The following is a 12,089-nucleotide window of genomic DNA, read 5'->3' as shown; positions in this document are numbered from 1 at the left end:
GTGCGTCTTGTAAGGCAGAATAATTATTTCCAAGTAATTAACTAAGGGGAGAACATCTAGCCAAGTTCCACTTACTTTTTATAAAATATTAGGATGAAGGCTAGCTAGTGACTTGCACTTCATCATTTAAAGTGCTTTTGGAAGGCATTAGTTTTCAAGCTATTTTGATCACTTTAAGCTCTTAGGATAAACTAATAGATATTCACACATGGGGGTAGGGTAAGTAATGTGGTAATGTTTCAGCTGCATGGGTACCTTATCAGATATATGGTGGCTTAGAGAGCAAAACTTCACTGGCCACACCTTTTGTTGGCACCCTTAGGCTAGATGTGTATGGTACAGTCCAACACATAGTAAGCTTTCATTTATGTTTGTAAGGTATAGAAAATTGTGGCCATGTCTTGGAAGTAGTAGAGCTATGAACCATGATTGCATTTATAATTATTTTAAAATAGGGTTTTAACAAGCTTGCAGTTCTGTTTAAAATAATTTTGTTACATTAAACTTTAGTTCCTTTCTAACCCCAAGTTTGGTATTATTTTTTAGTATAAACCAGATTAATTCTCACTTATTTTTCCACTGAACTTTGAATTTTCTAGTGGATATCTATTTAGTGTACTTATAAATCTGCATCTGATATTGCAGTTTGCTAGCTGTTCCAGAGTACATAGTAATATACCCCTTTCATATAAAGGTTAATGAGTAGCCAGGTTAAATTCACCAGTTCATTGTTACTTACATTAAAAGCTAGAAAGTTTGCTATCTTCCTTCCATTCTCTCCCATGCTTTTTCCCTTTGTTTTATTTACTTGATACATTAAAATTACTTTTAAAAATTAAGATTTAAAAAATACAACATACAGTTTTTAATTTTGCCTTCTTGTAGATTCTGATTATATTTTATTATTAATTTTAATATGGTAATTAATATGAGCTGAGTAATGGTTTAATCAAGGTAAATCTTGCTCCTAGGCTCTACCTTGCTCCTTTTTCTATACCTCTCCCGGTTTTTACCTGTAGATTTGCATGTTTGACCTAGCAGAATAATTGGGTCCACAGCAACATGGGCGTGCCTCCCTTAGAAACACTTAGTTTCATGTATGACTCATAAGCTGAAGCACAGACACCACTTCCCCAATCTACAGGAGCCATTTTAACAGCATAAAACTTGCCGGATTGCTTTTTTATTTTCAAGCCCAAAGGACAATATTTAAAGATAATGAGAATATTTGAAGGTAATGTTACGATTTTGGGTGTTTGCTTCTGGCTGTTTCCTGAGCTGGTGAATGGAGGGTGGTTCTTACCTGTCGAAGAACATGGCTGAATGTGTTCTCTAACTCTGAGAAAATGTAGTCAGTCACATGCCTGACTGTACTTTTTAACTACTAGGGAAAACAAAGCATTCAAATACTGGAAAGTTTTAGATCTTCTTGGTAAAGCATTTTTTATGTTTTGTGTAATGTTTTTTTTCCTGAGTGACTTGGGAATAAAGGAAATTTTTCTTTCTTTTTTTATATTGCAAGGCAAACTGAGTCAAGTTTTAATTAAAAAAACGTAATTGTATTTTCAGGGTAGCCAGAAGTTACAGTTCAATAAACTGTACTATTCATGTGTGATATTCATGTTAAGAAAAAAATTCAGAAGCAATGGTTTCGTTTTGGCATTTTAGTTTAGGGGAGGTTTTGGGACAACTCAGTTATAGGTGTTGCTCCTTGACTGTTCTATCCTTTTTTTCTTTCTCTTAAGTTAATGAAATGATACTGAACATTGAATTTTGAAATGGAAGTTTAAGTAAAATGAAGGCTTATTTAGATAACAAGTAAAAGTGACATAAAGAGGAAGAAAGACTAGAATGATTCATTTACTTTTAGAAAAAAATAATAAAGTTCTATAATTCACACTGAAAACTTGTTCTGAGTAACAGCCTTAGAAGCATAACTAGATTCTAAGAGAAAACAGTATTTCATTTTGTGTAAAAAAAAAAAAAAAGTAAAGAGTATTGGCCTTTTTTTCTGTTCTTAATATGTGCTCATTTTGTATTTTAACATGTGCTTGTTTTGTATTTTAACAAGTAATACCTTTTATAATAGAAAACACTGTCCAGTCTTTTCCTGAAATATTTATCATTGAAATTATGAGACTTTGGCAATTGTACATTCTGGTGTGCTTTGAAGTTCTAGGTACTCTGAGAAGCTGGATATAGTAGTATTTTAGTTATGAAAATTATTTATGGAACCAAAATTTGAAAGTAAAATTAGAATATGTAGTGATTATGAATAAAGTTTTTATAAATAAAACTTCCCAAGTCATTTATTATTGACTATGATGATATTTAGCCAGCTCTTCAGGAATTTGCTGTTACTCACTTTCTAAGTGCTTGAAGGCCTGCCAGAACGAAAGGGAAGATAGAAAGCCAGTCAATTATTATTTCTTTAATATTTTGAAAGGATTGTTGATATTAACAGATCAACTTTGTGGTCTTATAAGATATGCACAGCAGACATTTTACTCTTAGCCATTAGCTATCATCTTTGTTTCAGTATTGCCAATTTGTTCAGCCTTTGAGTAAGCAAAGGCTATATTTACTTCTAATCTGATCTGCATGAAAAATCTAATGAAACTTTTGTGCCTTAAAAATTTTTTTTGAGTTTTTAAAAGCAAGGGACCCATATGAGAAAAATCAAGGGGCACACACATAAGCAAATAATTAAGATTTTATTTATTAAAGAGAGTAGAAGAATTTAGTTTCCTAAAATCAAGATACTAGTAGAGTTTAAATAAAATATAGTACTCATATGTTTTAGTTTCTTTTTATGTGGAGAAGACTGAGGTGGGGCTTCAAGGAGAAGGGAGGGAAAAGAAAGCACAGAAGAAAGGAAAGGCCTTTAAGACTTACTAGGTAGTCTCCTTCCCACTCTTCTCCTTTGATAAGGTTGGATTTAAGTTTAAACTGAGTCATCAGACTTAAACTTAGAATTACCAATTTACACAACTTTAGCACTAAAAAGACTGCTTCACTTTTATAAATGAAGGAAGAGCCCCCAAAGGTCCTGTGACTTGCTCAAGGTTGTGCCTTGCTTAATGGCAGGGCTTCCAGCCTGGAGCTACTCATGCTAGTCCACTCCAACAAGTGATGCTTTGTTTGAAAGGGTCTGTATTTACTTAAGAGTAAATAAAACCTTAGCTAAATTGCTTGCTGATAATTTTGGTGATAACATACAACCAAATGAATTAACCAAGGATTTTAAAAATGTGTTCAATTTAGTTTTCTTTTTCCTCAGAGAGATGATACATTTTTAAAAATTTCTACAACAGTTTTTTACCCTGTTAGAAGTTTTTCATAGTTGAAGCATCGTTTTTGACATTGCTTGTTTATGATGGGCCTAGCAAAGGTGAAAATATAACAAATTGGGAATTTACTTTAAGTGTGTAAATAAAAAGACAGGTTTATTTTTGCTTTAATTTTACCTCATTCTTTTAGGAGGGCAAATACTGTTTAATATGATGCCTCGTTGTATTACAGTGTGTATATGGTGGGGTATGTATAAAACTTTGGATGTGAATATACAAAATATGGATGTTTCTAAGCTATAACATAATAGCTTGAATTTAACTTCCGCATAACTAGTAATCTCATTCTGTCATATCTTTTCTCTTTTTTTGAGAGTTTACCTACTGGGCACTTTTAGGATCTTCTGAGAAATACAAAATCTTTGTTTATTAATTTTTCTTGTTTTATTGGGGTGATTGACATTTATTTTAGATCTTCCTTTCTTTGGGTCTGAAATTTGGATTTTTAAAAAATTACTTTGCATATGACTGTGGAATCGCCTAAATTTCTGAGACTCCTATTCCAGTTCAGTATCAGATTTTCCACAACGTAGTTATCATTGTTTTAAGCAACAAACGGGGAACAAAAAGCTAGAAAATAGAAAACATTGGGTTCTATCCTTACAAACTTAGATTCTTACTGGGAAAAACAGCTTGATAACATAGGTGAAGTAAGTAAAGAATGGAACCAAACCACTAAGAAGTTAAATTCAGGTTCAGACTGCCTAGAGGTGAATTATGATTGAGACTTAAAACAGAAAAGTTTATGGATCTTTAGGAATTACGAGTATAGACGAATGTGCATTTGCCTACGTTAAGAAGATTGTCTTCATCAACAAGGAAAAGAACATTAAGCTCTTGAGATTAGAGATGTTTTCTTCTATTTCTCTTTTTCAACCTTTGACAAACTACAAAATATATATGAGTCGACTATTATTTGTTGCATTAAACCCTTGACTACTCAGTTAGGCAGGTCCTGCTATATTGTTAGGAGTGGCAAATCTTTAAAAGGTATGTGGTCCTCAGCTTAATCTCTTGTCTGGTGTCTCCTCATTGTAACCATTCAAAGAAAAAAATAACACCTACCTGGTAGTATACATTTTAAAGCAATAATTTCCAGGCTTTGGTGTAAAAATCAACTGGCTTCAACCCAGGAAATTCTGATTCATTAGACCTAACATTTGATTTTTCAATCTGCATTGTTAGTAAGATGTTTGTGATATAGGTGCTTATACACCACACTTTCAGAAAAAGATTTGACAGATTTAGGAGGAGCGATTAATCAGTTATTTAGCATTATAATGTATGAATTTTTAAGCAACAATATAGGAGTGGGCAAAAGTAGGTTTATAGTTGTGAGTTCGAATAACAGAGTTTATACTTGTATTATTATTTAGTCCTGTAGTATATATTTTTCCATATGAACAACTGTAAATCTACTTTTGCCCACCCTGTAATTGAAGCCCACAGCCCATAGTAAGTAAGAAAAGTGACTGCAGTAGTTTATTATCAATATTAGGACTTAATTTATCCTCCTCTCCCTATCTATTGTCCCATTCTCTTCCATTTTTTGCTGGGCTGTATCTTTCAACTTTGTGGCTTTCCTTCTTTCCTCTTCTCTAATTCTGCTTTCCCCCTTCGACTCCCCAACCCACTGCCATATTGACCACAATATATAATGAAACTAATTATTTTTATTTTTCCAGTGTAATTGGCCCGCTCTGTATCTCTCAGTGAACCATTGCTCTCCCAATGTTAGTTTATTTTCCTGTAAGTTCTATTTGGTGCTTTATGGTGTCTCTCTCTCTGTTCCCTTATCCCTGAGGTTCTAGGAAAAAACATATTCCCTTCCTGATTTATGATAGCATTTACAGTCTTTGAAAACCTCTCTGGGAAAATACACTATTATTATTTGTAATTGTTTGAGTCTTTGAGGGACCAATATTTTTCCCAATGTGATGCTTGGATATAATTTTTGAGGTTTCTTTCGACATTTAATTACATCACTGATTGTATATTTATGGATTTTGTCTTGCATTACATCCCATCTAATGAGACATAGATGTTCATAGACTCTTGAATAGATGGGAAGAAGAGTCCCATCAGTTGAATGGTCTGAAAATAAGTATTGCTTTCATCAGTTATATTTCCACCAGATTATTTTGCTCTTTTGCTTCATATAAATGATGAATATTAAATTAGTAATGCCACCGGGTCAACTCAAATGGTTAAAACAATTTTCAGCTATTGGAGCAATCTTTTTCTCCCTTTAGTATGGAGAACCTACTAAAGAGAAAATTTTTTGTGTCACTTTTATCTTTGTGTCTTATTCAGTAGTCTGTATACTATATTAAAAATGACTGTTGATCTGTACTACAAATGTCTATACATCCCACTTTTTATGGAAAAAATAACTCGTGCTATTTGTTTTGTTGGCAGAGAGGGAGAAATTATGCAGCTGAAATTTGGTTGTACAAATTTCTGTGCAGAAACATTTTAATTCCCTCTCTTCCAGTTTTAATACCTGAATTAATATCATATTCATCATCAGAAAATTTTTCCTAAACTTTCATTTTCACTTTTATTCATTTCACTTCAGAACCCTTTTTCCATTTGTCCTTTAATTGCTGAGGGGGAAGAGAGCTTGTTAAACTCTTTCTTAACTCCATATTTTGTAGCCTGAGATTGATTGTTAGCATGAAAAAAAAAAAGAAAATCCTTTTAGAGTTTGTATGAAGATTGATTTAACAAGTTTTTCAAAGTTTTAAAACTTTGAAACAAAGTTTTCAAAGTGCCCTGGCCAGGTGGTTCAGTGGGTTGGAGCCTCTTTCCATACACCAAAAGGCTGGAGCTTCAATTCTGGGTCAGGACACATACCTTGGTTGTGGGTTCAATTCTTGGTTGTGGGTTTGATCCCTGGCCATGGTTTGTGTGGAGGGTGGCCAATCAATGTTTCTTTCTTTTTCTCTCTCTAGAATCAATGAACATACCCTCAGGTGAGGATTTAAAAAATTGTCAAAGTGATATATGTACATTGCTTAAAATCTAATAGAATAGAAGAGGCTATAGGGAAAATCAGCAACATTCCTCCTCTACCCAGTCCCATTCTCAGTCCTGCTGCCCAGAGGCAAATTTAGAGTACTTCTTTCATTTTATAAAATTTGTGTTTTCTTGGATCTATCCTCGTCCTGTCTTCTGTCCTATATATTCGAAGTTCTTCTGTGTAGCAGGAACCAGTATGATCTTGCATGATGTAAAGCCATCTGAAGTTCATTATCTATATGATAGATGCCTTATCATATTACAGTCATAGTGTTTGTGTAAAGTTGAATGGCACAGTTTTTTTAAAAACACATTTTATTGATTATGCCATTTCAGTTGTCCCAATTTTTCCCCCTTTGCCCCCATCATTATTCCTTTGTTTTAGAAAACAGTGTTATAACAATGAAACCAAAAATTTTATAATAAGTTCTGGCTGGTGTGGCTCAGTGGGTTGAATACCATCCTGCGAACTGAAAGGTCACTGGTTTGATTTCCAGTCATGGCACTTGCCTGGGTTGCTGGCTAGGTCCCCGGTTGTGGGCATGCATGAGGCAACCGATCGATGTTTCTCATGTGTGTTGATATTTCTCTCCCTCTTTCTCTTTCCCTTCCCCTCTCTCTAGAAATGAATAAATAGAATCTTTAAAAAATTTTTATAGTAAAACTATAAAAATGAGGTGTTGACTTAATAATTGTTAATTTAGCCCTTACTGGTGTGGCTCAGTGGATTGAGTGTGGATTTGTGAACCAAAAGGTCACTGGTTTCAATTCCCAGTAAGGGCACATGAATGGGTTATGGGTCAGGTCCCTGGTGAAGGGCGCATGAGAGGCAACCACACGTTGATGTTTCTCTCCCTTTCTTTCTCCCTCCTTTACCCTATTTCTAAATTAATTAATTATAATTGTTAGTTTATGTGCATGTTATTTTTATCAAAATGGGTGCTTAGTATTATAATGGGACAATTCATTATCCTTTTTTTCTTTAAAACTGAAAATGTACATGTAGGAAAACATATAAAACATGTATAGTTTAAATATAATTATAAAGTGTTTAATGTGTTTAACCCATGTCACAACAACCTAGGTTAAGAAATATAGCATGCTCATTACATTAATGAGAAGTCCCCAGTCCTGCTCATGTTTGTTTATTCTTAAAAATAACTACTGTCTTGGCTTTTGTGATAAGCTTTTCATTTTAGTTTTACCCCTTTGAACTTTATTTAAGTGCAGTCATACTATATATATTCTATAGTAACTTGCTTCTTTCATTCAACATTGTGATATTTATTTTAATTGCAGTGTTGTGTTCCATTGTCCACCTATACCAAAGTGTATTTATTATGGCTTGTTGATGGTATTAGATTGTTTCCAGTTTGAGAACATTCCTGTGCTTGGTTTGTTACTGGAACTTAAGTGTGAGAGTTCTCTAGAGCAGTGTCATCACATTGAGGTATGTGAAGAGTTTACAAAGAGTATGGAGAGAATGGGTAGTGTTAGATGATTTAGAGCAGATTTCCCTAACCTCTGGGCCACAGAGGTTAACCAGGTCACCCAGAAGGAGGTGAACTTAAATATAATGTGCTTCAGTCATCCCGAAACCACCCCCTCCACCCTGGTCTATGGAAAAATTGTCTTCATGAAACCAGTCCCTGGTGTTAAAAAGGTTGGGGATTGTTGATTTAGAGTTCTTCGTTGTCTTTCCTAGGAACAGATGCCTGCTATTGATGCCTTTTTACCCACTCATCTTTTACTATGGTATATGGTCCAGAGGGGTAAAATCCTCCAGAGCTGTAAACAGATAGGCAATTGATGCATTTCACATTAAGTTGGAGACATAAATATATTTGACTACTAAACAGTTTAGAGTGTCACTTTTTAACTATGACTCAGTTATTTCAAACACAATTTTTAATGAAAACAATAAAAAATAGATACAATATAGTTCAAGTTATGTACATAAAACAATACTGTTATTGACACATATATATTAAAGGTATAAAAATATGGACAGACAAGGGCAACATCAATTTTAGAATAAAGGAGGGATAAAATGAGATTGCAGAGGGATATATAGGAGGCTTTAACTATATATAACTTTTTTTCCTTAAGAATCTGAAACAAAATATGGTAAAATATTAATGTAAAGCTGGGTGATAGGTATGAGAACATACTCTCTCTTTGGTTGAACTATTTCATAATAAATTTTGCTATATAAACGTTAGTTTATTTTTGTCCCACATTTGTAAATAACTGAGAAATGTTTAATTTGATGAAGTTGATTTGAAAAATGGTGAATAGGCTCTATATCAGTGAAAAATGTTAGCTCACTATTTCAGTGAAATGTATTCAGTAGATTCAAAACTAAGTTATGTAAGACTGTGTGTCTATCCCGTATAACTAATGAGATGGCTCTAGGCATACTTCTGATGGGTAAACTCCGGTTGAGATTTATTAACAAGTTGGAGCTATAGTTTGCTAGAAATAATTTAGTTTAGTCTTTAGAATCATCCCCCATTCAAACATTCAGAAACACATTTGAGAACAAAAAAAATCATAAAACAATTGATATATTGATTGATATTGATAAATTTAAGTGGCTAATACCCCATTAGACTAATTGGATTTATTGACGTAACCAGTGTTTTATCTTGCTTCCTTATTAGACTTTTCAGCAGTCAGGGCTCATTAGGCATTTTCTGATTTACACATTCCTCCTATTGTATTCTTTTTAATTGGGAGAACTTTTTCTTCCTTAAAATTTTATTATTGATTTTAGAGAGAGGGGGGAACATAGAGAGAAACATCGATTTGTTGTTCCACTTATTCATGCATTCTTTGGTTGATTCTTACATGTTCCTTGACCAGGGATTGAACCCACAACCTTGGCATATAAGGACAGTATTCCAGCTAACCGAGTTATCCAGCCAGAGCCTTAATTTGAGAACTTTCCGTTGCTGTGTATGATTTAGCTTCAGAGTGAATTAAAGAAGTGAGTTTTAAAACAAATTTAGCCAGAGATTTTCTTACAGCAATTTAGAATATTCTCATGCTGATGAAACCATCACTGTGTCAGTGGTGATGATAGAGCCTGTGCCCTTTAGGAAACTTAGAAAGAGGTTGTTGGGGTTAGGCCCCCCAGGTTTCTTGTTAAGATCTCCATACATGGCATCTCTGAAATGAAGTATCTTCTGAAGAAAGGCAGCATTTTGTTTGTTTGTTTGTTTGTTTGTTTGTTTTTGAGAGGCAACACTGCAAATAGGCTGCTTTATACATCCTACTTTTTAAATTATTTTTTATTTTTCAGTTACAATTGACATATTGTATTAGCTTTGGGTATACAACATAGTGGTTAGACATTTATATAACTTATGAAGTGATCACCCCAATAAGGCTAGTACCCATCTGCCACCATATGTAGTTATTGCAATATTATTGATTATATTACCTATACTGTACATTATTTTTAAGTATATTTTATTGATTATGCTATTACAGTTGTCCCACTTTTTTCTCCCCTTTTTCCCTCTCCACCCTGTACCCCCTTCCCTTTAGCATTCTCTCCAACCTTAGTTCATGTCCATGGGTTATATATATAAGTTCTTTGGCTTCTCCATTTCATATACTATTCTTAACCTCCCCTTGTCTATTCTGTACCTACCATTTATGTTTTTTATTCTCTGCACCTTTTCCCCCATTCCCCCAGCCCCTTCCCTGTTGAAAACTCTCCATGTGATCTCCATTTCTGTGATTCTGTTCCTGTTCTAGTTGTTTGCTTAGTTCGTTGTTTTTTTAGATTCAGTTGTTGACAGTTATGAGTTTGTTGTCATTTTACTCTTTGTATTTTTGATCTTCTTTTTCTTAGATAAGTCCCTTTAACATTTCATATAATAAGGGCTTGGTGATGATGAACTCCTTGAACTTGACCTTATCTGGGAAGCACTGTATCTGCCCTTCCATTCTAAATGATAGCTTTGCTGGATAGAGTAATCTTGGATGTAGGTCCTTGCCTTTCATGACTTCAAATACTTCTTTCCAGCCCCTTCTTGCCTGTAGGATTTCTTTTGAGAAATCAGCTGACAGTCTTATGGGAACTCTTTGGAAGATAACTGTCTCCTTTCCTCTTGCTGCTTTTAAGATTCTCTCCTTCTCTTTAATCTTGGATGATGTAAATATGATGTACCTTGGTGTGTGCTTCCTTGGGTCCAACTTCTGTGGGACTCTCTGAGCTTCCTGGACTTCTTGGAAGTCCAGATTGGGGAAGTTCTCCTTCATTATTTGTTCAAATAAGTTTTCAGTTTCTTGCTGTTCTTTTTCCCTTCTGGCACCCCTATGATTCAGATGTTGGAACATTGAAAGTTGTCCCGGAGGTTTCAAAGCCTCTCCTCATTTTTTTGAATTCTTGTTTCTTTATTCTGTTCTGATTGGATATTTATTTCTTCCTTTTGTTTCAAATCATTGATTTGAGTCCCAGTTTCCTTCCCATCACTGTTGTTCCCTGTATATATTTTTTATTTCACTTTGTATAGCCTTAATTTTTTCCTTCATTTTGTAACTGAACTCAATCATTTCTGTGAGCATCCTGACTACCAATGTTTTGAATTCTGCATCTGATAGGTTGTCTCTCTCCTTGTCACTTAGTTGTTTTTCTGGAGTTTTGATCTTTTCTTTCATTTGGGCCATATTTCTTTGTCTCAGTGCACCTGTTACATAGTAAGGGACAGAGCCTTAGGTGTTTGCCAGGGTGGGGCAATCCAGGTTGCTGCATTGTGGTGCTATATGTGGGTGAGGGGTCAGAGAGGGAACAATGCCAGTTGCTAGCTTACTCAGCTCTTGTCCCATTTTCTATCACTTCCTTTACTTCCTGCAAGCAGATTGTGCTGTTTCAGTGCTGATTCCTGGATGGGTGGGCTTGTGAACATCCTATATCCCACAGGCCTCTCCAGTGGATTCTCCTGTGAAACTGGGAGGTTTTCCCTCCACAACCCCCACAGGTTTTTATAGTCAGAGGTTTTCAGGCTTTATGTTCCCATGTGGAACCCTGGGCTGTGGGGTTTGTCTCGCTCCCCAGTTGTTCTTCCTGGCTTATCTGCACACAAATGTGGGACCACCCTGTGTTGTATGCCCTCTCTGCCCCAGCTTCCCATCTTCACCCCTCCTACTAGTCTGAATGAATGCTTCTTTAACTCCTCCTTGGTTGTTGGACTTCCACACAGTTTGATTTTGTGGCAGTTCTGATTGTTTTTTGTTTTTCAGTTGTTTGTTATACTTCTTTAGATTGTGCAAGGAAGCAAATCATATCCACCTACTCCTCCATCTCGGCTGGAACTCCTACCTATGCTATACCTTACATCCCTGTGACTATTTTTATAACTGGACATTTGAACATCTTAATTCCTTCCCTCCTTTCCACCCATTCCCCCGAACATCCCTTACATCTGGCAGTCATCAAAAATGTTCTCTGTTTCTATGAGTTTGTTTCTGGTTTGTTTGTTCATTTATTTTGTTTTTTATAATCCACATGTAAGTGAAACTATGTAGTATTTGTCTTTTTTTTCTGACTTATTTCACTTAGCATAATACTCTCTGGGTCAATCCATGTTGTTGCAGATGGCAAGGTTTCATTCCTTTATGTGTCTGAGTAATATTCCATTGTATATCTGTACCATTTCTTCATGATCAACTTAACTATCAGTGGATACTTAGATTACTTTCATTTTT

The 12,089-nt window shown here is 34.8% G+C and overlaps 1 protein-coding gene across 1 annotated transcript in view; it reads left to right on the top strand.

Annotated features, from left to right (window-relative positions):
- Window positions 1–929: 929 nt before the first annotated feature.
- The window catches only part of ELF1 (E74 like ETS transcription factor 1), a 92,117-nt gene continuing 80,957 nt past the window's right edge, over window positions 930–12,089 (top strand). Inside the window, 1 exon segment of the mRNA XM_028526511.2 lies at window positions 930–1,234. The gene's annotated coding sequence lies outside the window, so the exon portion shown is untranslated.

This window comes from Phyllostomus discolor, chromosome 11 (genome assembly GCF_004126475.2).
Source record: "Phyllostomus discolor isolate MPI-MPIP mPhyDis1 chromosome 11, mPhyDis1.pri.v3, whole genome shotgun sequence".
NCBI classification, from domain to species: Eukaryota; Metazoa; Chordata; class Mammalia; order Chiroptera; family Phyllostomidae; genus Phyllostomus; species Phyllostomus discolor.
This window is presented reverse-complemented; position numbering and strand designations above follow the sequence as displayed.